This window comes from Oryctolagus cuniculus, chromosome 9 (genome assembly GCF_051225735.1).
Source record: "Oryctolagus cuniculus isolate XC-2025 breed Fujian yellow rabbit chromosome 9, ASM5122573v1, whole genome shotgun sequence".
In the NCBI taxonomy this organism is placed as follows: Eukaryota; Metazoa; Chordata; class Mammalia; order Lagomorpha; family Leporidae; genus Oryctolagus; species Oryctolagus cuniculus.
Window position 1 is genome coordinate 117,456,090 of NC_142875.1, and position 26,176 is coordinate 117,482,265.

General features: G+C 45.8%; 2 protein-coding genes across 2 annotated transcripts in view; both read left to right on the forward strand.

Annotated features, from left to right (window-relative positions):
• AEBP2 (AE binding protein 2) overlaps positions 1-26,176 on the forward strand; it is a 153,897-nt gene that overhangs the window by 105,932 nt on the left and 21,789 nt on the right. The gene's annotated exons all lie outside the window — the stretch shown is intronic.
• Positions 20,939-26,176, forward strand: part of LOC149124737 (uncharacterized) — a 309,955-nt gene continuing 304,717 nt past the window's right edge. Inside the window, exon 1 of the mRNA XM_089303907.1 lies at positions 20,939-20,974. The gene's annotated coding sequence lies outside the window, so the exon portion shown is untranslated. The remainder of the gene's footprint in view (positions 20,975-26,176) is intronic.

Here is a 26,176-nt window from a genome sequence, read left to right on the forward strand (position 1 = left end):
TTTGGTCAGCCAATAGGATGGATTTGGATCTTGTTAGAAATGCAGATTCTCGGGCCCCACCCCAGATTTAGTGACAGAATGGGTGTTCTAACAAGATTCCTGGGTGACCAGTGTCTCCTTTAGCATTGAACAACTACTGCTTCACACAGTAGTTGAGGGGAGGGAGAGCTCTTTGTTAACATTGATTCATTCATCCACTAAATGAATAATTTTTTTAAAAATTAAAACTTTATTTATTATTTATCCGAAAGGTAGAAGTAGAAAGGGAGCAAGAGAGATATTTCCATCTGCTTGTTCACTTCCCAAATGGCCACAGTGGCTAGGGCTGGACCGGCAGAAACCAGGAGCCAGGAGCCAGGAACTCCTGAGTCTCCCTCATGGGTGCAGGGGCCCAAGGACTTGAGCTGTCTTCTGCTGCTTTCCCAGGCGCATTAGCAGGGTGCTGACTTGGAAGTGGAACAGCCAGGAATTGAACTGGCTCCTATATGGGATGTTGGCGCTGCAGGCAGTGGCTTAACCCACTGTGCCACAATGCCAGCCCCACAGATACCTTTTACGTGTGTAGTTTTCATTAAGCATTAGTAGTATTGGTCCTAATAACAAGAAGAACATGAATAATAATGAGTCAAGCATTTCACACAGTACATTATTTTTTAAAGATTCATTTATTTATTTGAAAGAGATACACAGAGAAAGGAGAGAGAGAGAGAGAGAGAGAGAGAGAATTCCACCCAATGGTTCACTCCCCAATTGGCTGCAATGGCTGGAGCTGCGCTGATCTGGAGCCAGGAACCAGGAGCTTCTTCTGAGTCTCCCATGCTGGTGCAGGGGCCCAAGGACTTGGGCCATCTTCTGCTGCTTTGCTAGGCCATAGCAGAAAGCGGGATCAGAAGTGGAGCAGCCGGGTCTTGAACTGGCACCCATATGGGATACTGGCGCTTTAGGCCAGGGTGTTAACTTGCTGCGCCACAGTGCCGACCCCAGTACATTATTTTTAATTCTCACAACCTTGAGAGGAAGATGGTATGGGTTCCATTTTACGATGCAGACACTGGAGGTTCAGTAGGGAGCCTGTGACTTCTCACAAGCATATGTGATGCTTCTAGTTCTATCCTAAGAATGGAGGGTGTGAGATCTTACACTCTGAAATCCTTGGCCAGCACAAAACTCATTTTGGGTTCATTTAAGCAAATGAAATGTAAACCTATTATTACAAAAATGGAAAGGAACAGAGGGGAGGAAGCAGAAATTCTTATGTAAAAATGTTAGTGCAGGGCCAGCGCTGTGGCCTAGCAGGTAAAGCCGCTGCTTGTAGTGCCAGCATCCTGTATGGGTGCTGGCTCTAGTCTGATCTGCTCCACTTTGGATCCAGCTCTCTGCTATGGCCTGGGAAAGCGGTAGAAGATGGCCCAAGTCCTTGTCCCCTACACCTGCGTGGGAGACCCAGAAGAACTCCTAGCTCCTGGCTTTGGATAGATGCAGCTCCAGCCGTTGTAGCTATCTGGGGACTGAACCAGCAGATGGAAGACCTCTTCTCTCTCTTTCTGCGCCTCTGCCTTTCCCTCTCTGTAACACTGCCTTTCAAATAAATAAATCTTTAAAAAAGATGTTAATGCTCCTCTATCCAGATTTATTCAGTGGAATGAAATACTCATTTGTCTCACATGTTTTTGTGAGTGAGTAAAAGTAATTTGTCAAAATGCTGAGTCTGAAAGATCCTCGAGAACCTTGCATTTCTGTGTTTTGTGTCGAATCTTGATGGACCTCCGAAGCCCTATGGTAAATTCAGGTGAACAGCAGGAAAAGGGGTGATGCATCGTGGGCATGATGGTGAGCTGGCCTGCATTGTCTGAATCCCAGTGCCTGTCACTGGGCAGACAGTAAGTAGCCAGAGGACATTGTTTTGGTTGCTTCTCTGTGAAGTGAGCCAAGATGACACTTTTTATTACCAATCGCAGATCAACTTGCTTCATGTCAACAGTATCCTTCCTGGGGTCCTGCTTCGCACCTCCACCTCCTTGTTTGCTTGGAAGGGGAGGTTGCAGCTCCAGACAGCTGATGCGATGCCATGCCTTTGATTTGTACCCTGGAGTATTGGAGCAGGCCTGTTTACTGGGCAGGGAACATAGTTTTCAGGAACAGAGTCATATTTTCCAATGATGTAGATGCAAGAAAGACCATGTATGATTTTAACATACACACACACAGAAGCCCTAACAAGATTGTTTTCTTTTAAGGCTAAAGGGGAAAAAAGCCATTACAGGCCAGCGCCGCGGCTCACTAGGCTAATCCTCCGCCTTGCGGCACCGGCACACCGGGTTCTAGTCCCGGTCGGGGCGCCGGATTCTGTCCCGGTTGCCCCTCTTCCAGGCCAGCTCTCTGCTGTGGCCAGGGAGTGCAGTGGAGGATGGCCCGAGTACTTGGACCCTGCACCCCATGGGAGACCAGGATAAGTATCTGGCTCCTGCCATAGGATCAGCGCGGTGCGCCGGCCGCAGCGCGCTGGCCGCGGCGGCCATTGGAGGGTGAACCAATGGCAAAGGAAGACCTTTCTCTCTGTCTCTCTCTCTGTCCACTCTGCCTGTCAAAAAAAATAAATAAATAAAATTAAAAAAAAAAAAGCCATTACAAAATACTGGCCAACTCAAGCAGAGCAAGAAAGATAATTGAGGTGAAAGAATTCAAACTATCTTCTTCTTTCTCTCTCTCTCTCTCTTTTTTAAAATTTTTGTTTCTTTACTTTAAAGGCAAAGTTACAGAGAGGAAGAAGAGAGAGAGAGGGAGAGGGAGAGAAAGGGAGAGGTCTTCCATCTGCTGGTTTACTCCTCAGATGGCTGCAATGGCTGGAGCTGCATTGATCCAAAACCAAGAGCCAGGAGCTTCTTCCAGGTCTCCCACCTATGTGCGGGAGCCCAAGGACAAAGCATCTTCTACTGCTTTCCCAGGCCATAGCAGAGGGCTGGATCCAAGGTGGAGCAGCTGTAACTTGAACTGGAGCCAGCACTGCAAGTGGCAGCTTTACCTGTTATGCCACAGCGCCAGCCCCTCTTTTTCTTTTTTTTTTTAAATACTTATTTTATTTATTTGAAAGAATGAGAGAGATAAATATCTTCTATCTGCTGACTAACTCCCCAAATGACCACAGTGGCTGTCCATGCTAAAGCCAAGAGCCTGGAACTCCCCCAGGACTCCCATGTGAGTCCTAGGGGCAAGCACTTGGGCCATCTTCTGCTGCCTTCCCTGGTGCGTTTGTAGGGAACTGGGTTGAAAGTGGAGCAGCTGGGACTTGAACAAGTGCTTTGCCGTGGGATACCAGCATCACAGGCGGTGGCTTATTCCGGTGAACCACTGCCCAGGCTCCTTATGCTGTCTTAAAGCTAGGGATCTGAGATATCCCAATGTCGCTGTGTAGAATTCCCATAGTTTCCTAGCCTTCTGTTTGCAGGAGGGAAACTTGCCTTTTGCAGAAATGTGGCACACACACTCTAACATAACATGAAAGGAAACGTTTTTGTGCCAGGAAATTGCTCACATGAGATGGAACCCTTTGAAATAAATCTGCTGGCAGGCTGTCTCGGTCTGTTTTGTGTTGCTATAACAAAATATCCGAGGCGTGGTAATTCATAAGGAAGAGAAATTGATTTGACTCATTGGTCTGGAGATTGAAGAGCCTGGTGCCAGCTCCGCTCAGCTTCAGGTGGGGTCTTCTACCACATCATGATGTCGTGAGAGAAGCTGCTGGCTGGGGTCTCTGTTCCTCCTCTTATAAAGCCACTGATGCCGTCCTGGGGCCACACCCGCATGACGTTATCCAGTCCTGCTTACCTCCCACAGGCCCTACCTCCGGATGCCATGGACACATGAGTTGGGGGGTTCTGGGGAGCACCTTCCAGCCAGAGCACAAGCTTTTCCTGAACATCTGAATGAGGACTGAAACCCTGTGACACTGTGTCCGTGGCAGCCACCCTCAGCCTTTCATGCGGAGTTGGCAGAGCCTGTCTGAAGACACAAACCGCCCTCACAGCCCCTCTTTCTGCAGCCAAATGGAGTCCAAAGACAACGAACGCCCAGCTCATTGAGAGAGCGCCCATGCTGTGCTGATGATTTGTAGATTTATGGTACATTTTAGATCTGACTGGAGATACACAGCACGTTTGGGAAAACAAAAATGAGCTGTCAGTACTTCTAGGGTGTGGTTTACCTACCAATGCTTGTCAGAGTCACGTTCAAGTTGAGAACTGGAAGGGTTGACAGTGCAACAGGGAGGGAAACCAGCTCATTTGCAAGTTTGATTTGTCTTTTTTTTTTTTTTTAAGATTTATTTATTTATTTGAAAGTCAGAGTTACACAGAGAGAGAAGAGGCAGAGAGAGAGGTCTTCCATCCGATGGTTCACTCCCCAATTTGCCGCAACGGCCGGAGCTGGGCTGATTCGAAGCCAGGAGCCAGGAGCTTCTTCTGGGTCTCCCATGCGGGTGCAGGGGCCCAAGGACTTGGGCTGTTTTCCACTGCTTTCCCAGGCCATAGCAGAGAGCTGCATCGGAAGAGGAGCAGCCGGAACTCTAATTGCGCCCACGTGGGATGCCGGTGCTTCAGGCCAGGGCGTTAACCCGCTGTGCCCCAGCGCCAGCCCCTGATTTGTCTTTCCCTATGACCAAGGACTGAACTTTCTCCCTCTTCACTTTTGGCTCTGTTCCTTTTCTAAAGCAATGACCCCATTTACAAGTAACGCTCTACTGCATTACTTATGATGTCTTGATGCTGCTGTGTGGCCTTCTACTGCCTAAGCCTCGTAAAACTCATCCTTTGTATTTGAAAGTTTATTTTCTCACCTCGTGAGTACTCCTCTTTAATACGGAAACGGAAACATGCCGGTCCCATCTCAGCCCTGCTTGCCTGATGTTCCCTATCTTCCAGGAGCCGCTGCCCCTGCATTCTTGGCCCAGTTTGAGGCTGTTCTCCATGGGGAGTCCCGGCTGCCTGTTGTTTGGAGGCCCCTTTGACCTTGACCTCTGGAGAGAACTCAGCCAAGAAATTAAACGGGGTCAAGCTTCTGAGCAGTGTCCAAAACACAACAGTGGGGCTTCTGTCATCCTGAATAAAGACCAAAAAAGCTCCTAAAATCTACTACCCCCTTTGACACAAGTCTTATAGGAAATAATGGGCTGTTGCTATTTTTCCCTTCATTTTTGCAAGTAATATCCTAGGGTGGAGAAAGTTACTTTGTTCATACAGAAAGTGCTGGCCATCATCCATCCTTGTTCCTCCTTCCCTCCCTCCTTCCTTCCCTCCCTCCTTCCTTACCCCCCTCCCTGCATCCATCCATCCTGAATGGGATGTTGATGTCATTGCAGGCAGTGGCTCAACCCCTGGTGCTGCAAACACTGGCTCCTAGGATTCACTTTTTAAAAAGGGTTGCAGGGGCCAGCGCTGTGGCTCAGCAGATTAAGCCGCTGCCTGCAATGCAGGCATCCCATATGAATGCCAGTTCCAGTCCGGGCTGCTCCACTCTTGCTAGTGCACCTGGGAAAGCAGCACAAGATGACCCAAGTGCTTGGGTCCCTGCACACGTGTAGGAGACCCGGATGAAGCTCCTGGCTCCTGGCTCCTGGCTTTGAATCAGCTCAGTTTTGGCAGTTGTGGCCACAAAGGATGGAAGATTGATCTGTCTCTCTCTGTAGCTCTGCCTCTCAAATAAAGGAAGAAATTTTAAAAAAGTTGCTCACTGGAGTTGCGAGGAAGCTTGAGTCATCCCTGTGGCTGGTGCTGCGTTGGAAGTGTCACTGCCTGTTAGGGGTGCCCTTCGCAGACCTCTTGCTTGTGGTGTGTTCTGTCAGACATTCCCTCATCATTTCAAGAGCAAAACCAGCATTATTTTGTATTTTGAGTCTGAACCTGGTTTCAGTTTTATTGCTGACACTTTCTGGGCTGTTGTACACAATAATGTGGAGACCGTGCACTGCCAAAATGAGCTCATTCAGTTAATAGAAAACAGCATCGGCGCTACCTGGGACAACTAAATTACATTGGAGAGATGTCTAATTAATGAGTTTCTTTAATCAAAAATGTTATTTATAGTTTTGTTTGAGATAGGTGTATTGGAACCTTGTCGAGACAATTAAAAGTGCCATGGTAAAAGCATACCCCTTATGGAAATTACTGCTCTTATCATTATAAATAACTCTGAAAAGAGCCCAGTTTAAGGGCAAAGCCTTACTAAATTTAACAGTTACTGAGTTTTTATAGTAAAACAGCTTATTCTGTTTTTTTTTTTCTTTTTTTAAATTTTTTTTTGACAGGCAGAGTTAGAGAGAGAGACAGAGAGAAAGGTCTTCCTTCTGTTGGTTCACCCCCAAAATGGTCGCCATGGCTGGTGCACTGCGCCGATCCGAAGCCAGGAGCCAAGTGCTTCTCCTGGTCTCCCATGCGGTTGCAGGGCCCAAGCACTTGGGTCATCCTCCACTGCCTTCCCGGGCCACAGCAGAGAGCTGGACTGGAAGAGGAGCAACCGGGGCAGAACTGGCGCCCCAACTGGGACAAGAACCCGGTGTGCCAGCGCCGCAGGTGGAGGATTAGCCTAGAGAGCCGCAGCGCCAGCTTTCTTTTTCTTCTTTCTTCTTTCTTTCTTTTTCTTTTTCTCTTTCAATATATTTGAAAGGCAGAGTGACAGGGAGACAGACAGAGAATTTCCATTCACTGGCTCACTCCCCAAATTCCCATAATGTCTGGGGCTTCAGCAGACCGAAGCCAGGAGCCCAGAACTCTATTCAGGCTACTCACACATGGATGGCAGGCATCATCTGTCTCCCAGGGTGTGCATTAGCAGGAAGTTGGATCGGAATCAGGGGTGGGACTGCACCCTAGGCACTCTGATACAGGAAATGGGCATTCTGAACATTGGCTTAACCCGTTGTGCCTCAACGCCCACTCCCTTCTGGTTTCATTTGACATAGCCGTACAAATACCTTATCTTCAAATGTCAGAACCCTTCAGTCTGAAAATACTTGTTCTGGAACTCTCCACCCTTAGTGATAAAATAACTGGCAAGTCCACAGTTTAAAGACTACGCAGGGCCGGCGCCGTGGCTCACTTGGTTGATCCTCCGCCTGCGGCGCCGGCATCTCATATGGGTGCCATTTTTAGTCCCGGTTACTCCTCTTTCAGTCCAGCTCTCTGCTGTGGCCCGGAAGGGCAGTGGAAGATGCACCTGCATGGGAGACCAGGAGAAGCACCTGGCTCCTGGCTTCGGATTGGCACAGCTCCAGCCATGGTGGCCATTTGAGGAGTGAACCAACAGAAGGAAGACCTTTCTCTGTCTCTCACTGTCCATAACTCTGCCTGTCAAATAAATTTAAAATAAAAAAAAAAAAGACTATGTTAAATTAGGAGCAGGTGTTGTGCAGTGAGTTAAGTTACCACTTGTGATGCCAGTATCCCATATTAGAGTGGTGGTTCCAGCCCTGGCTGCTCCATTTCTAACCCAGCTCCAGCTGATGCACCACGGGAAGGCAGTGGAAGATGGCTCCAGTGCTTGGGCCCTGCCACCTGTGTGGGAGACACAGATGGAGTTCTGAGCCGCTGGCTTCTTCCTGGACCAGCCCTGGCAACTTAGCCCATTTGGGAAGTGAACCAGTGGGCGGAAGATCTCTTATCTCTTTCTGCCTCTTCCTCTCTCTCTTCATCATTCTGCCTTTCAAGTAAAATAAATATATCTTAAAAATAAGTAAGTAAATAAATTGGACAATTTTTTGGACTTTATCATATCTCAAAATGCTGCATAGACAGCTATTTAGCCCCAGTGTAATTACCATGAGTGTGTTACAGCAGCTACTTTTATCTAACTCTTTTCCTATGATCAACATAGACATGGCTACAGTATCTACAAGTTATTCAATGGCATGTTAAAACAGAATTTAAAAACCCGATTCTTTTCCTCCTGTTGTGTTTTATATAACAAATCTTTGTCTTCATTTGTGTAGTCAAGCCAAAGATGGGCATCAGCAAATCCGCATTTTTTTTTTTTTTTTTGACAGGCAGAGTTAGACAGTGAGAGAGAGAGACAGAGAGGAAGGTCTTCCTTCCGTTGGTTCAGCCCCTAAATGGCTGCTACAGCTGGAGCACTGCGCTGATCTGAAGCCAGGAGCCAGGTGCTTCCTCCTGGTCTCCCATGTGGGTGCAGGGCCCAAGCACTTGGGCCATCCTCCACTGCACTCCTGGGCCACAGCAGAGAGCTGGCCTGGAAGAGGAACAACCGGGACAGAACTGGCGCCCCGACCAGGACTAGAACCCGGGGTGCCGGCGCCACAGGCGAAGGATTAGCCTAGTGAGCCGTGGTGCCGGCTGCAAATCCACATTTCTATCCAGCTGAATTACAAAATGTAATCTTTACAGTAATTAACCCGCTATGTGTAGGTTTGGATAGCATCAGTGCTACTGACCAGCCTTTTGGTCCCAGTGATCTCTGGGGATGTGTGGGGATGGTTTTGGTTGTCTCGGTACCTGAAGGTGCAGCAGGGTTTTCATTTCCTGGAGTTGGAGATGCTGAGTGCCTTGCAGTTGTCCTTAAATACCAACTTGGACTTTGTCAGCTGAGGAGAGTATAATGATGTTTTTGTAAACGGCTGCTCAGACTTGAATATGCCCTTTTAAAAAGATGTAGGGGCCAGCGTTGTGGCACAGTGGTCTAAGCTACTTGTGATGTGCACATACCATTTGGGAGTGCCAGGTCAAATCCTGACTGCTCCACTTCCAATGCAACTTCCAGTTACTATGCCTGGGAAAGCAGTAGAGGATGGACCAAGTACATGGGCCCCTGCTGCCCACGTGGGGCACCTGGATGGGTCTCCTGGGTCTCCACTGGCTGCAGCCTAGCCTGGCCCAGCCCTAGCTGTTGTGGCCATTTGGGGAGTGAACCAGTGGATGGAAGATGTCCCTCTTTGTCTCTCTCTGTCACTTTAACTTCCAAACAAATAAATGAATCATTGGAAGCTGGGTGGGAATTGGGAAGCTGCGACGGGAACCCAGGCTTCTGATGTGGGATGCAGGTATTCCAGGTGGCATCTTAGCTGCGGTGCCACAAGCTCACCCCTGACTGCAGTCTGGTGGAATTTGTTTTTTCCTCACTTGTAACTTGTTTTTAGAAGATCCTGTTAAAGAACCTTCCTTCTCAGATTTAAATTTTGTTCCCGTGAGGTTTTTGTTTTTGACACTAAGTAGTTCAATTTGGCAGGGAGATCTGAGTTCCTTACTTTTGGGCTCTGTTTCATTTCCAAATCATGTAATTTGGCAGAACTATGGATCCGTCTTGTTAGATTTCACCAGCTTGACGTTCACGTTGGTTTCAGCCACACAATAGGCAGACTACCGGGTGGTGGATAGTCCTGGTGCTTTCCTGCCTTCAGAGGGTACCGTGAACGTTGCAGGCACTTGCTTTCTCTCCTCTGCCTTTCTTAGTGTCCTGTAGTTTGCCATCAGTTGGATATCAGAGTGGCAAATTGGTTCTCTGCATCACAGTCTGCTTTCCTTATCATCCCATTTTATCATATTTAATTTTTTAACCATTTAAGCCATCATTTCTGGCTTTACAGCTAATTATTTTGCTAGATTTTTTTTTGTTGAAGCAAGAAGTATCTAGAAGTTAGAATAAGCCTTAAGCTTAAATAATCATTACAACATGTGTAACTTGTTTTTTTTCTTTTTATTTATTTATTTTTGAATAACACATAATACTTGTACTTTTTAATGGAATGCATTGCAATACTTTAACACACATACATGGCATGAATTGATCAAAACAGGTACCTGGGGCCAGTGCTGTGGCATAGCGGGTGAAGCTACCGCCTGCAGTGCTGGCATCCCATAGGGCACAGGTTCGGGTCCCAGTTGCTCCATTTCTGATCCATCTCCCTGCTAATGCACCTTGGAAAGCAGTGGAAGATGGCACAAATGCTTGGGCCCTTGCACCCACTTGGGAGACCTGGATGAAGCTCCTGTTTTCTGGCTTTGGCCTGGCCCAGCCCTGGCTGTTGGTGGCCATTTGGGGAGTGCATCAGCAGATGAAATATCTCTGTCTCCCTCTCTCTGTAACTCTGCCTTTCAAACAAATAAATAAATCTTTAGGAAAAAAAACCCAAACAGATACGTGACATTTCTATTTCCTAGTCATTTCTTTATGTTTGGAGCTAAAAGCTGCCCTCAGAATATGTGTAACTTGTTCACTTAGCACTGTTCAGCCTGCCAGGGCTTTGTGACAGGAGCATACTCTGAGCAGAAGCACTTGGGCCTCACCTGGCATTTGGTGCATTTTGTTCGTGTGTGCTTTGGTAAGTCTAATCCCTCTGTAATTTTCTAGGAGAGACCACATGCAAGTCCGAATTTAAAAGACTTATGCATAATTACTACCTATTCAGTGCCATATGTATGTGCCTATGTGTCTATGTCAGAGATGACTAGAACAGTTCTGTTTCAAAGCCTGCCCAACCACAAAGAAACCTGCATGGAAGTTAATGAGTTGGTGGTCTCCGACGTGTGCCAAGGTGGTGACTTTAATGACATTTTCAGAAGTTTAAATATATCATGGCTGCTTTCCTACCAGTTTGAGCTTTCAACCTGCCTGCTGCTAGACATCTTGGGCTAATCCATCACATTTGTTTGCTCAGATTGCTGTGTCAGTTCCAGTGCAGACCTGGCTCCTTCTGTACCCACATGGGGTCCATGGAAATTTCTGGAACTCCTCCATCCCTGCAGGAGCTGTGGGGAAAGATAGCGCCGTCTCTAGCTCTTGTCTGGTGTGTGCAGTGGACTTCTCCACTCTTGCTACCTTATGATTCAGAGTGTTTTGTATCACTTGACTTTCAAAATACTCTAAATTTGAAGCTGGATTCAGGTTCTCTTGAGTTGGCATTTCCTAGTGAATGGCTTTCCCATGTAGTATTCCCTTCCACAGTGCAAGCCCCTAGGTTATTTCCTTCTTTGAAGCTCTTCCGTGTCTTCTCTCACAGAGAGCTGATTCTTTCCCTTCCCCCCCTTCTCCTTTTAATCTTCTAAGGAGAGGGATGTGAGAGCTGGAAGAAAATCTGTTCTAGTTTGTATCTATTTTGTTTGCAGTATTTCATTGTCTTATCTGGGTGGGAGGGGAAACAATTTCTTTTTGACTTTAAAAAATTTGATTTTATTTATTTGAGAGGCAGTTTATTTGTTTGAAACAGAGAGAGAGAGAACGAGAGAGCAGGCAATCTTCCATCTGCTGGTTCTCTCATAGATGGCTACAACAGCCAGGGCTGGGCCAGGCTGAAGCCAGGAGCTTCATCCAGGGCTCTCATGTAGGTGGCAGGAGCCCAAGAACATGTGCCATCTTCCACTGCAATTCCCAGGCCATTAGCAGAGAGTTGGATCAGCGGTGGGGCAGTGAGTACACAAACTAGTGCCCGTTTGGGAGACGGACGTCACAGGCAGTGGCTTTATCTGCTACGCCACAATGCTGGCTCCAAGAGGCAGATATTTTTGAGTAGATTTTTAAATCTAAACATGAGATGCCTGAACAATAGTCAGCTCTGTAAAAATTTCAATGAAATAATCTATAAGAAAGACGAGTTTTTCAATGTTAGAGTGAAATGATGTGAGAAGGCAGTTTTGTTTTGAATTCTGGCTCTGGTCCCAGGGCTGGGAACTATAGTTCTTAAAAGTCCACACATTGTAAAGAGGTCTGCTGAACTCACTTGTCATATTGAATTACTTTCAGAGATTTTTGTAGTAAGGAGTTTTTAAAATTTCTCCCCAGCCTTCTTGTCACAGGGACAGAACCAAAGTATATTGCTGTTGTCCACAGCTTTAAATTACTCTAAACCTCAACTAAGTTCAAGTTATTATTATTTTTTTTTGGTGTATAATGTCTGATTTATATATAATGTCTGACACTCAATCGCAGAGAACTGATAGACACCCAGGAGGCGGGACAATGTGACTGAAACCAAGAGAAGCAATAAATTGCAACACGCAACTCACAGGGAATACATGTAGTAGAGTTAATATAAATTTCAAAATAACAGTGTTAATTATGCATAAGCAAGTGAAAGATCAAGAATTTTGGAGGTGGGGGATGATGTTTTGTATAGTGTAAGAAACTGCTTGGGACTCCTGCATCCCTTATCAGAGTGCCTGTTTCGAGTCCCAGCTCTACTTCCAATTCCAGCTTCCTGCTAATGTGTACTCTGGATGGCAGCAGGTGATGGCCCAAGTACTTGGATTCTTTTTTTTTTTTTAATATTTATTTAACAGAGTTATAGACAGTGAGAGAGAGAGAGAGAGAGAAAGGTCTTCCTTCCGTTGGTTCAGCCCCCAAATGGCTGCTACGGCCAGCACTGCGGCAATCTGAAGCCGGGAGCCAGGTGATTCTTCCTGGTCTCCCATGTGGGTGCAGGGGCCCAAGCACCTGGGCCATCCTCCACTGCCCTTCCGGGCCACAGCAGAAAGCTGGACTGGAAGAGGAGCAACCAGGACTAGAACCCAGTGCCCATATAGGATGCCAGCACCGCAGGTGGAGGATTAACCAAGTGAGCCATGGTGCCAGCCCAGTACTTGGATTCTTGCCACCTATGTGGGAGACCTGGATGGAGTTCTTGGCTCCTGGCTTCAGCATGCCCCAGTCCTTGCTGTTGCAGGCATTTGCAGAGGGAGACAGACTGATGGAAGATCTCTCTCTCTCTCCCCCTTTCATATAAATAATAAATAAAAAATTTGAAAAAGAAAAGAAACCCAGGAACCATGCCACAGGGAGCCCAGAGCACATGGAGAGGACAACATGAGAATCAAAGTCAACAAACCCAGCTGAATTCGAGGCCCACAATCCAGTACTGAGAGAAAACATATTCAATAGTTGAGCCCATTCCAACTTTTAATACCAGCCTCACAGGGAGTAGAAGAATCACCTGGATCATCTGAGTCAAGCCAAAGAGTCAGGTAATAAAATGTTTTTATTTTGATTCACTAAGTTGTGAAGTGTTTTTTTTTTTTTAAATGCTGGAATAAATAACAAATCTCAGATGACAAAGGATATGAGCATAGTACTTGATTTTAATTTAGAAAATGAAGTCAAGTCATAATCGGAAACAATATAAAGATATATCTTTTATTTTTAAAGATTTATTTGAAAGGCAGAGTTAGAGAGAGAGGTCTTCCATCTGCTGGTTCACTCCCCAGTTGGCCGCAATGGCCTGAGCTGGGCCAGTCCGAAGCCAGGAGCTCATTCAGGGTCTCCCACACAGGTGCAGGGGCCCAAGGACTTGGGTCATCTTCCACTGCTATCCCAGGCCATAGCAGAGAGCTGGATCAGAAGTGGAGCAGCCGGAACTTGAATTGCACCCATATGGAATGCCGGCACTGCAGGTGGTGGCTTTACCCACTACACCACAGTACCGACCCCTCAGAATTTATCTTGAGCATGGTATCAAACCTACCTTTTTCTTTTTGAAAAAGTAGAGTGGTAATTTTATGGAAGCTGATGTAGAGTTGTGGAGAAGACATTTCTGTGACCGGTACGTATGAAAGACTGATAACCCTTGGGCTGGCTCTGTGGCACAGTAGGCTAGGCCTCTGCCTTTGGTGCCGGAATCCCATATGGGCACTGGTTCTCGTCCTGGATGCTCCTTTTCTGATCCGGCACTCTGATGTGGCCTAGGAAGGCAGTGGAGGATGGCCTGAGTGCTTGGGCCTGTGTACCAACATGAGACCTGGAAGAAGCTCCTGGCTCCTGGCTCCTGGCTTCAGATCGGCCATTTCAGCCATGTGGGTAGTGAACCAGTAGATGGAAGAAACTCTCTGTCTTTCCCTCTCTTTTTTTGTGAATTTGCCTCTCAAGTAAATAAATAAAATCTTAAAAAAAAAAAAAAAAAGGAATGTCTCCTCAAATAAAACTTCAGAACAGAAAATACTGATGGAAGAGGAAAAAGTGTTCATTTAAAAAAAAATTTTTTTTTGACAGGCAGAATGGACAGTGAGAGAGAGAGACAGAGAGAAAGGTCTTCCTTTGTCGTTGGTTCACCCTCCAATGGCCGCTGCGGCCGGTGCACTGCGGCCGGCGCACCGCGCTGATCAAATGGCAGGAGCCAGATACTTATCCTGGTCTCCCATGGGGTGCAGGGCCGAAGTACTTGGGCCATCCTCCACTGCACTCCTGGGCCAAGCAAGGAGCTGGCCTGGAAGAGGGGCAACCGGGACAGATTCGGCGCCCCGATTGGGACTAGAACCCGGTGTGCCAGCGCCACAAGACGGAGGATTAGCCTAGTGAGCCGTGGCGCCGGCCTAAAAAAATTTTTTTTTTAAAAAAGGATTTATTTATACATCTGGAAGTCAAAGTTACAGAGAGAGAGAGGGACACACACACACACACACACACACATACACACACACAGAGAAATCTTCCATCTGCTGGTATACTCCCCACATGGCCACAAAGGCTGGGGCTGGGCCAGGCTGAAGCAAGGAGCCAGGAGCTTACTCCAGGTCTCCATGTGGGTGGCAGGGGCCAAAGCACTCAGGGCATCCTGTGCTGCCTCTCACAGGTGATTAGCAGGGAGCTGGATGGGAATGAAGAGCTGGGACATGAACTGGTGCCTATGTGGGATGCCAGCACTGCAGGTGGCAGCCTCACCCACCACGCCACTACACCAGCCCCTAAAAAACATCTTATAAACAGGAAAGATATGGCTGTTGTCATAGTCATTGCTCAGGTGACAGAGGGATCTGAATATCCTTATGCAGAGAACCTTGCCATAGATTGTTGTTCACAGTGCAGGGCGGGCTCATGCACAGTCTTAAAACCCTTAAGATGTGGCCGGTGCCGCAGCTCACTAGGCTAATCCTCTGCCTGCGGTGCTGGCACACCAGGTTCTAGTCCCGGTTGGGGCACCGCATTCTGTCCTGGTTGCTCCTCTTCCAGTCCTGCTCTCTGCTGTGGCCCGGGGGGAGTGCAGTGGAGGATGGCCCAGGACCTTGGGCCCTGCACCCGCATGGGAGACCAGGAGGAAGCACCTGGCTCCTGGCTTCGGATCAGCGCAGTGCACCAGCCATAGCGGCCATTTGGGGGGGTGAACGAATGGAAAAGGAAGACCTTTCTCTCTGTCTCTCTCTCTCTCTCACTAACTATGCCTGTCAAAAAGCAAAACAAAACAAACAAAAACAAAAAACCACCACAACAAAAACTCTTTAGATGTGAGCAGTGGTCCAGTCTGAGCAACCCAAAATGGAAGTCTCCAGAAAAATCATTCTGTTACCATTTGAATTGTCCTGAAGCAAGCACTCTTCTCCAAAGGGTTCTGGTGATAGCTTCTCCAGCAGGTTTACAAGTATGACTTCTTCTGCCCCTCTTCAATTGCTCTGGTAATGATTCTGTTCCTTAGAAGCAAAACTCATGGGATTTATGTCCTTTTATTTTTATTTATTTTTAAAAGATGTATTTATTTATGTGAAAGTCAGGGTTACAGAGAGAGGGAGAGAGGGAGAGAGAGAGATAGAGAGAGAGATCTTCTGTCTGCTGGTTCATTCCCTCAAATGGTCATAATGGACAGGGCTGGGCCAGGAAGAAGCCAGGAGCCTGGAACTCCATCTGAGTCTCCCATGTGGGTGCAGGAGCCCAAGCATTTGGTCCATGTTCTGCTTTCCCAGGTGCATTAGCAGGGGGCTGGATCAGAAGTGGAGCAGCCAGGTCTCGAACCAGCACAAATATGGGATGCCGGCATTGCAGGTGGAGGCTTAACCCACTGTGCCACAGCACCAGGAGCCATCCTCTGCTGCCTCTCAGGTTGCATTTTAGCAGGAAGCTGCGTGGGAAGTGGAGGAGTGAGGACTGCAGCTCGGTGCTCTGATGGGGGAGGTGGGCATCCCAAGTGCTGACTTCACCATGGTACCAGATGCTCATCCAGGCTTCTTATCTCTTTAAAGTAATTTAAAAATAGTTACATGTTAAAATATGTGAAGGGAATTCATTTGGCAGCAAAAATTTTATTTTACACGTTGATCAAATTAGGCCTAAAAAGAGAAAGTGGCCTTTCCACTGTCATACCATTGCAGCTTCTTAACAAAACGTGACAAAATTCTATAATCTCAAGTTTAAGGGACACCATGTGTCTCACAGAAATATTCAACTTACTTGCTGAATGTTGCCTGTGAAGTTTAGTGGAAAAAGATAAATCCTTACAGGATGATATGTCTATATTTTGGAAACTATATGACTTATTAGCATCAAAGTAAAAGGGACTGAAGTTTGAGAAATGGTATTTTTTGGCTTTGGTCATTTGCCTTGGGGGAAAAATAAATATTTGTGGTTGATTTCTTTTTTTTATTCTTTTTTTTTTGACAGGCAGAGTGGACAGTGAGAGAGACAGAGAGAAAGGTCTTCCTTTGCTGTTGGTTCACCCTCCAATGGCCGCCGCAGCCGACGCACCGCGCTGATCTGAAGGCAGGAGCCAGGTACTTCTCCTGGTCTCCTGTGGGGTGCAGGGCCCAAGCACTTGGGCCATCCTCCACTGCACTCCCGGGCCACAGCAGAGAGCTGGCCTGGAAGAGGGGCAACCGGGACAGAATCCGGCGCCCCGACCAGGACTAGAACCCGGTGTGCCGGCGCCGCAAGGCAGAAGATTAGCCTAGTGAGCCGCGGCGCCTGCCCGGTTGATTTCTAATTAAGCCTAAACTATTAGGTAGTCTGCAAAAGCCTCCTCCTTGATTCTCTCTTAGCCTTTGAGAATTATATTCCAGAAGTTTTGTTTTTCCTTGTGTATGGGTTTAGAAACTCTTTTCAGATGAGATCTACTTATATAACCCTTGTTCTGATTCATAAAAAGCCCATAAACTTGAAAATAGGACATTTCCTTTTACAATGTGTCACAACATTGTTTATCACCATGAAATGAGGACATGGTTTTCCAACTGTAACCATGGGAAGCTGAATTCTGTTTTCTATCAGCAAAACATGAGAATGCCTAATAAACAAGGCATTTGGGCACAGAACACAACATCTTACAATTCAGCATTCCTATGAATTAGAAGATCAATCTGATGTTTGCGTAATCTTTTCTCTGAAATGTATGTGGATTAAACAGGGAAAATGTTAAATTAAAATGCATTTTCTGTGTTGTTAACTATTTGGACAGCTATTTAAGATGTTATCATTTCTGCTGATCCCATGGAATTTTTTTGGTTCTTATCAGGAAGAAATGTCTCCTTTAATTATGTTTTATTTTAAAATGTCTCTTATGAGGCAGAGAGAAAGAGAGAGAGAGAGAAAGAGACAGGCAGCTCCTATCTCCCCATTCTCTGGTTCACCCCCAAAATGCCCACAATGGCAGAGGCTGAACCATGGTTGAAGCCAGGAGCCAGGAACACAATCCAGGTCTCCTACATGTCTGACAGGGGAACAAGTACTTGGGCTATGCCTGCTACCTCCTAGGGGTATTGGTGAGGAGCTGGAATCAGGGGCCAGAGCAGGCATCAAATCCAGGCACTTCAGCATAACATATGGGAGTCTTAACTCGCAGACTAACTGCCATCCCTTCAGTGATCTTGAAAGTATTTATTGGCCGGCGCTGCAGCTCAGTAGGCTAATCCTCTGCCTTGCAGCGCCAGCACACCGGGTTCTAGTTCTGGTCGGGGCACCAGATTCTGTCCCAGTTGCCCCTCTGCGGTGGCCAGGAAGTGCAGTGGAGGATGGCCCAAGTCCTTGGGCCCTGCACCCCATGGGAGACCAGGAGAAGCACCTGGCTCCTGCCTTCGGATAGGCGCGGTGCGCCGGCCGCAGCGTGCCAGCTGCGGCAGCCATTGGAGGGTGAACCAACAGCAAAGGAAGACCTTTCTCTCTGTCTCTCTCTCTCTCACTGTCCACTCTGCCTGTCAAAAAAAAAAATAATGTATTTATTAGTGAGGCTAGCATTGTGGCATAGTGGATAAAGCCACTGCCTGCAAATCAGCATCCTATATGGGTTCTGGGTTGAGTTCTGGCTCCTCTACTTTTGATCCAGCTCCCTACTAATGTGCCTGGGAAAGCAGTAGAAGATGGCCCAAATTCTTGTGCCCCTGCACCCATATGGGAGACCAGGAAGAAGCTCCTGGCTCCTGCCTTCAGCCTGACCCAGCCCCAGTTGTTGTGGTCATTTGGGGAGAGAACCAGCGGATGGAAGATCTGTCTCTTTCTCTCTCTATATAACTCTGCCTTTCAAATAAGTAAAACAAATTTTCTTTAAAAAAGTATTCATTAGTATCAAAGTAACTTTTTTTTTTTTTTGGAAAAGCAGTCACTCTCTATTTCCCATTCTCCTGTTTCTGGCAACCACTAATCTACATTCTTCTTTGTTTCTCTTTCTTCTTTTCTTTCATTTTTATTTACTTAAAAAGCAGAGTTACAGAGAAGGAGAGACAGAGAAGTCTTCCATCCACTGGTTAACTCCCTAACTGGCTGTAATGACCAGCACTGTGCCAGGATGAAGCCAGGAACACAGAGCTTCATCCTGGTCTCCCATGTGGGTGGTAAGAGTCCCAGCATTTGGGTTATCTTCCGCTGTTTTTCCCAGGCCATTAGCAGGGAGCTGGATTAGAAGTGGAGCAGCTAGAATTTGAGCTGGTACCCATATGGGATGCCAGTGTTTCAGGCAGTGGTATTACCAAGGACAGCCCCCAAAGTAACTGTCTTAATGGAAGCTTTGTTAAAATGTCCTTAAAGAAGTTATTCAAGGAACTCCTGGCTCCTGGCTCCTGGCTTTGGATTGGCTTAGCTCCAGCCATTGTGGACATTTGGGGAGTGAAGAAACAGATGGAAGACCTCTAGTTCTCTGCCTCTGCCTCTCTGTAACTCTGCTTTTCAAATAAATAAATCTTTAAAAAAGAGAAGTTATTCAATATTTGTAAGCCTTAATATTTCCATTTCTATGCTCTCTTCCAAGTGTAGATATTTCTTTTATATAAACTTAATGTTTATTGATAAAAAATATGTTTTTTAATTTTTTGCTTAAAATTCTTTTCTTTATATGCATACATTTTTAAAAAACTACTATTCCTGGGGCTGGTGTTGTGGTGTTGGCATTCCATGTGAGTGCCAGTTTGAGTCTTGGCTGTTTCATTTCCACCCCAACTCCCTGCTAATGTGTCTGGGAAGGCAGCAGAAGATGGCCCAAGTACTTGAGTCACTGCTACATGCATGGGAGACCAAAATGAAGCTCTCGGCTTTGGCCTGGCTCAGTCCTGGCTGTTGTAGCCATTTGGGGGATGATCTCTCCTCCTCTGTCTCCCGCTTCACTATCTGTAACTTTGCCTTTCAAATAATTAAATTGTCTTAAAAAATCATTTCTGGTTGCAAAATAGTTTGTTAAATTAGCAATCTATGAATTGCTTAATTTCCCCCCCTTTTGATGTAGACTTATTTCTATAATAAGATGTTAAAATAATCTCTCTAAACATTGCTTATTTATTCGTTGGAATTACATTTACGGAACAAATTATCAGACTTGATTATTGGAGGAAATGTCTGAAATTTTTGTGCCTCACTATTGCCAAATCGCTTCAAAAATCCGGTGTGTAGTACCCCCAGGAAAAGGTGCTCATGCCAGCTTCTTCAAAGGGAAGTTAAATGTTTAGTTTTTGCTTATATTATTCTTAGTTTGCTTTTAGCAAAAACTCTTAGGTTAGTATTTGCCATATTTAAGATTTATCTATTCATTTGAAAGGCACAGTGACAGCGAGAGACAGAGACAGTGATGGAGAGACAGAGAGAGAGGTCCTGCATCTGCTGGTTCACTCCCCAAATGGCAAGCACTCTAAAGGTTGTGATGGCCACTTCTCAAGCAGGTTTACAAACATGACTTCATCTGCTCCTCTTCAGTTTCTCTGATAACTGTCTTATTCCTTACAAACAAAATTCACAGGATTTATTGTCTTTTATTTATTTTTTCAAGATTTATTTATTTATTTGAAAGTCTGCGTTCCAGAGAAGGGGGAGGGGAGGGAGAGGGGGAGGCGTGGAGGGAGACAGAGGGAATTTTCTGTTCCCTGATTTACTAGCTTAATTGGCTGCAATGGTAGGACTGGGCCAGACTGAATTCTATCAGGTCTCCCACGAGGGTGCAGGGTCCAAGCACTTGGGCCATCTTCCATTGCTTTCCCAGGTGCATCAGCAGGGAGCTGGAGCAGCACTGAGGCAGCCAGGACTGCGAATGTTGGGCATCAGAACTTGAACCATTGTGCATATGAGATGCTGATCTCACAGGAGGTGGCCTAATCTTCTGTGCCACAATGTTGGCCCCTGAAGAATTTTTTCCCTAGCAGTCTAGACAATGAAAATGAAAATATGGGTGTTTAATTGTAGCTTTTAGAATTTCATTATAAAATCCTATGAAAAGGTCATTGCAGAATTTAATATAGCCATATGGTGTTACTGTGCTGTGGCTTGTGGGTGGTGAGGAAAGAATGGGAAATAAAATACGTATCTTTGCCCTTAAGCTGTGTACTGTTGAATGCGTGTTATCAGTTATGAAATATTTCAGCAAACCCAAGATGCATTATTTTATGCATACTATTTAGAAAGGAGTTAAAATCAGACAGAGTCTGTCAGAGTTCCCAAGTCTGTCCATTTCAAGAGTTCAGCATGTTCGCCTTGCTTGTCTTCCCTCTTCTTTCCACAGAGAGAATGGGAGAAATCTTGAGACGCAGAAAAATGATTTTTTTCCTTCACGTGGTGGATAATTTTTTTCCAATTCCATCTAATAAACAATCCCTTTCCCAGTGACCAATCCGTATCCGACATAGAATCTCCATATATAAATGGACCTGTCTCTGGCAGATCACCATGTATAACACGAGGCCTCCAACTTTCCCACAGTTTCCATGACAGCTGCAACCATCGGTAAAGAAGACAAAGAAGGAATGGTGGAGAAAGCCCACACCCTGTCAACAGCCTGAGCTGGGGCCCGTGGCACTGCGACTGGGAAACTCATCAGGTGAGCCCGCATAGGGTTCAGCGTCTGGTGGATCGGGCCCGTGGGACTTCGTAAAGCTGAGCGCCAAGGGTTGGAGAATGCGGCAAAGTGGGATCGTATTCCGTGCTAGTCAGTTAAAGGAGAAAAACCACGCTGGGGAAAACCGAGAAGGCAGTGGATGGGTTACACAGAAACTTCTGGGATATTCCGAGAATGTTATGGGTTAAGGGGATTTTGTGAACTTTTGCTTGGGCAGCTAGTGATTATTCCTATGAGAAAATGGATCCCAGGGTCCGACTCAGGATATCTGGAACGTGTCTATCTCCCTTGGTCACAATTCCAGTAGGATTCGCAAGAAATTCACTCTCTCTTTCCTCTGATCTCAGAGATAGTGCTAGGCCCTCTCTAAGCTGAGGTTCCACAGAAAGAAATAAGAACAAGCCTGTGCCAGAACATGTGGTGGATTAGAGTGTTGATTTTTATCCCCATGGAGAAAAGGATTTTACAGCAGTGAGAGTAAGATCTCTGGTGCCAGGGTCATATCCATACATATCTTTATGGGAAGCAGGAAAAAAAAAAAGTCTGAAAATAGTGGGAACAGAGCCCAGAGTCTGAGACTTGGTGGGAAAGCAGGCCAGAGCTGCCCTCTGCGCATGAGCCTTGACTTCCTCCTGTGCTTGTCTGGTGTGCGAATGCCTGATAATATCCCCACAGCCTGGACTCTCTTCCAAGCTCACCTGGCATGAGACACAATGCTGATGGAGTGTCCCACTGCCTTTCTGTTCTGGGGATGGGTGGGACTGACCTGATGCTCAGGCATTCTCTGTGAGCTCAAGGAATGAGTGGGGCTAAGCTCGGACAGCAATGGACAAGTCATATCTGTGCAGTTAGAGGACATTGCTTTTCACTGATTTAACTGGTTACAACATGAGACTAAATATTCGATCTGTCTGTACAGATCTGGTTCAGAAACATCTGAAAATGTACTGTAAGTGGCTAAACAGTTCTCTATGGCTGTTGCCAGAGGCAATAATTTTGTGCTGGAAATATAAATATGTAAGTATACCAGGGAACTTTAACACGTCCGTGCAAAATGGAATTAATTTAAAAATATAAGTTTTGATGCAAAAAATTGAGTTCATGGATTTCAACTTTTTTTCTGCATCAAAAAAAACTTTTAATTTCATTTTCCAGGAAATACATAGAAATGAAAGTATTAGGTGCTGTAGTAAGGCAGAAAGATAACATATCCATTGCTATTCTCTCTCTTCTCCAATTTTCTCTTTTTTAAAAAATAATTTAACAGACACGTTAAAGACATATTTAAATGACTGGTATAATGAAGTTCATGTTTAGAATTTCACAGTTAGGATGCTCAGTTGGCCTGCATTGTTTATTTGTAATTTTGAAATGAGGGCACGTGGGAGCCATTGGCAGGAAAGGTGTCTGTTTACAAGTGAAATAAGACAGAAGCAGAGGGAAGGGGTTTAGTCAGCTGCCCCACTAATGTCAGTTGTACCATCTTTTCTCATCTTACTGCTGACAAGTGCATTTGTGAGGAAGAAATGGAAAGTATAGAATCGAATAAATTAGGGATAAATTAGTTCTGTCTCTGAAAGTGTGTGTTACACCCCAGGTTTTCAGAAACAGGGACCTTCACCGTGATCAGCTAGGCTCAAGTTCTGTTGAGAAATGCTCAAGATCATTTTCCTACTCTCCACTGAAAAATAATAATCAATTAAAAAACGTTGTGCTAGCAAAAAGCCAAATAATTGTATTTTTAACAGAGCATTATAAAAATGATTAGATATTTTTCACTAGAAGACATGCACTTGGCCAACAGGTATATGAGAAAAGGCTCCGTCAGCATCATTAGCCATCAGGGAAATGCAAATCAAAAGCAGAACGAGATATTATCTCTCCTCTGTTAGAATGGCTGTTATCAAAAAGGCAGAAATAGCAAATGCTGGCAAGATGCAGAGAAAGGGGAACTCTGAACTCTGTTGGTGGGAATGTAAATGAGAATAGCCATTCTGGAAAAGAGCATAAAAGTTCCTCAAAAAACTAGGAATACAACTACTATATGATTTACACTTCCTCTACTGGGTATACCTGGGTATGCACAAGGACTTCAAAAAGTTCATGGAAAAATGAAATTAAAACATTATTAAATTAAATTAATTAAAAGTTTATTTTACTGGCAAAAAATTGAAATCCATGCATATAAGGTGTATTTAAAAATGTTAATATAAAATGTATACTATGAAAAAACTATGCACAGATTTCCAAATATTTTGCACCAAAAACAAACATCTTTTTTTTTTTTTTTTAAATACAGGCAGAGTGGACAGTGAGAGAGAGACAGAGAGAAAGGTCTTCCTTTGCTGTTGGTTCACCCTCCAATGGCTGCTGCGGCCGGTGCGCTGCGGCCGGCGCATCATGCTGATGCGAAGGCAGGAGCCAGGTGCTTCTCCTGGTCTCCCATGGGGTGCAGGGCCCAAGCACCTGGGCCATCCTCCACTGCACTCCCTGGCCACAGCAGAAAGCTGGCCTGGAAGAGGGGCAACCGGGACAGAATCCGGTGCCCCGACCGGGACTAGAACCCGGTATGCTGGCGCTGCAAGGCGGAGGATTAGCCTATTGAGCCGCGGCACCAGCACAAACATCTTTTAATTCTATTTTCCATAAACTTCTAGAAGTCATCTCATATATGCAATTATTGTTTGTCAATTAAAAAAAGTGGTGTGGTTTAGTTTGGACTCCCAGCATGTCTGCTACCGATGACTGATTACCAAACACATTCCAACTTCTGTCTCCACAAATTATTTCTCCCTCTCTCATCCATTCAGCCTACAGCCTACACCAGAGATCTTCTACACTGTAGGTCATGACCATGGCTTACACCTTTCTTGAAATTTTAATAATGGCTGTCCTGTATTACTTCTAGAGGAGATTAAACACCGTGGACTGTTGGCTGAGCCACTCTTAAAGTTTCCATGTATACTTGTGTATGTATTTTGGCTCAGACTCTGAACCTGAAGAGGGGCTGGCCCTGTGGCATGGCCAGTTAAGCCACCGCCTGCAACACTGGCATGCCTTATGGGCACAGGTTAGACTCTTGGCTGTTCCACTTTCAATCCAGTTCCCTGCTAATGTGCCTGGGAAAGCAGAAGCGGAAGATGGCCCAAGAGCTTGTGCCCCAGCACCCATGTGGGAGACCTGGAAGAAGCTTCTGTCTTTGGCCTGACCAGGCTTCCAGGTGTTGCAGCCATCTGGGGAGTGAACCAGTGAATGAAAGACCTTTCTCTTTATCTCCCTCTCTGTAACTCTGCCTTTCAAATTAAAAAAAATTTTTTTAAATATTTATTTACTTATTTGAAAGGCAGAGTTACACAGAGAGAGAAGAGGCAGAGAGTGAGAGACAGGTCTTCCATACACTGGTTCATTCCCCAATTGGCCGCAATGGCTGGAGTTGAGCCGATCTGAAGCCAGGAGCTAGAAGCCTCTTCTGGGTCTCCTATGTGGGTGCAGGAGTCCAAGGACTTGGGCCATCTTCTACTGCTTTCCTGGGCTATAGCAGAGAGCTGGATCGGAAATGGTGCAGGGAGGTCTTGAACTGGCGCCCATATGGGATGGTGGTGGCTTAACCTGCTACACCACAGCACCAGCCCCAAATTAAATAAATCTTAAAAAAAAAAAGAACTTGCAGAATTTGACCAAAAATTGGATATCTGCTATTTTGAAAAACTAGGGACAAGTGTTTGGCAAATCAGTTATTATGCCACTTGGGTAGAGGGGCTGGCATTGTCCCAGCTGCTTACTTCCAATCCAGCTCCCTGCTGCTGGCCTGGGAAAAGCAGCCGAAGATGGCCCTGGTACTTGGAACCCTGCCACCCATGTGGGAGACCCGGATGAAGCTCCTGGCTCCTGGCTTTGGCCTGGCCAAGCCCTGTCCATTGTAGCAATCTGGGGAGTGAACCAGCAGAAGGAAAATTTCTCTCTGTCTCTCCCTCTTGGAAAATCTTTCAAATGATAAATAATTTTTTTTTTTTTAAAAAAAGGATGCCACTTAGGACATTCCATATTAGAGTGTCTGGGTTCTAGTCCCAGCTCTGCTTCCATTTCCAGCTTCTGCTGATGCATGCTGTGAGAGTCAGCGGGTGATGATTCAAGTATGTGGGTCCCTGCCACCCACACGGGAAACCCAGGTTGAGATCCAGGCTGCTGGCTTTGACCTGGCCTAGCCTGATTGTTGTGGGCATTTGAAGAGTGAACCAGTGGTTGAAAGATCTCTCTTTGTCCCTGTCATTCTGCCTTTCAAATTAATTTTAAAAAATGAAAAAATATATAAGCAGTAAAACACTGGAAGTCCAGGCAACATCAGCATTACATCTTTACATAAAAATAATTAAACTTTCACTTATATGGGTGCTGTTTCTCCAGTTTCCTACAGTATCCAATACTTCCTTTTTTCCTCATTTTTCATAATTTAATTTTGCTCATTTACATGTCTTGGACATTTCTACACATTGAAAATTCTTAAGAGTATGAGCTCAAGTCCAGCTCCTTAGCCTTGTACATAAGACTTATCTGATTCATACTTTTTTAAAAAAAGATTTATTTATTTATTTGCAAGCCAGAGTTACAGAGAGGCAGAGGCAGAAAGAGAGAGAGACAGACAGAGACAGAGACAGAGACAGAGACAGAGACAGAGAGAGAAAATCTTTCATCTGCTGATTTACTCCTCAGATGGCTGCAGTGCAGTGGCTGGAGCTGCGCCCATCTGAAGCCAGGAGCCAGGAGCTTCTTCCTGGTCTTCCACACGGGCACAGGACTTGGGCTACTTTCTGCTGCTTTTCCCAGGCCATCGCAGAGAGCAGGACTGGAGGTGGAGCAGCTGGGACTTGAACGGACACCCATATGGGATGTCATTACTGCAGTTGGTGGCTTTACCTGCTATGCCACAGTGCCAGCCCTTGATTCATGCTTTAAATGCTCATTTCTCTTCTCTTGGACTTTATACTGGAAAATTACAACTGCCCCAAGACACTGTCATTTAACCATTGGGACAGCATTCTGTCTATGTGAAAAGCCTCCTCCACTGTGATGGTTTGGATGTTAGTTTGGGTGTCCACCAAAGACCCATGTGTTCATGGCTTGGTTCCCAGGGTGGCACCATTGGGAGATGGAGCCTTTCAGAGGTGCTAGAAATGGGGAGTCCTC